Source organism: Halyomorpha halys, unplaced genomic scaffold (genome assembly GCF_000696795.3).
Source record: "Halyomorpha halys isolate HHAL.00 unplaced genomic scaffold, Hhal_1.1 Scaffold131.1, whole genome shotgun sequence".
Taxonomy (NCBI): domain Eukaryota; kingdom Metazoa; phylum Arthropoda; class Insecta; order Hemiptera; family Pentatomidae; genus Halyomorpha; species Halyomorpha halys.
In genome coordinates this window covers 537,202-537,603 of record NW_027116732.1, presented here as the reverse complement: position 1 = coordinate 537,603, position 402 = coordinate 537,202, and positions in this window count along the sequence as shown.

Here is a 402-nt window from a genome sequence, read left to right as displayed (position 1 = left end):
CGAGGCGTCTGAAAAGAAGATGGCCGCGGGACCTTCTAATTTAAATTAATGTTTGAAGTACCACCAATGGGTGGTTCCTTCCCAAGATTTTAAAGTGTATATGAAACATACTACATATTTACCTATTGTATTATTTTGTACAGTTGTAAATTACATTAAATAAATAATTAATAAAAAAAAATTGTAGGAAGATAGTCCGGGTGGTGGTCAATAAAAGTATCAAAATGGTAAAAGAAAACTATTTATTGTTAACCATCGTTTCGTCCCACTTTGCAAGGCTTCGTCAGGGCTCTCTGATTGTAGTACAAAGAACAACCAATGGTTTGTTTTTTTGGACAATTTTGGTTGCCCTTTGTACTACAATCAGACCTGCAAAGTGGGGCGAAACGCTGGTTAACAATA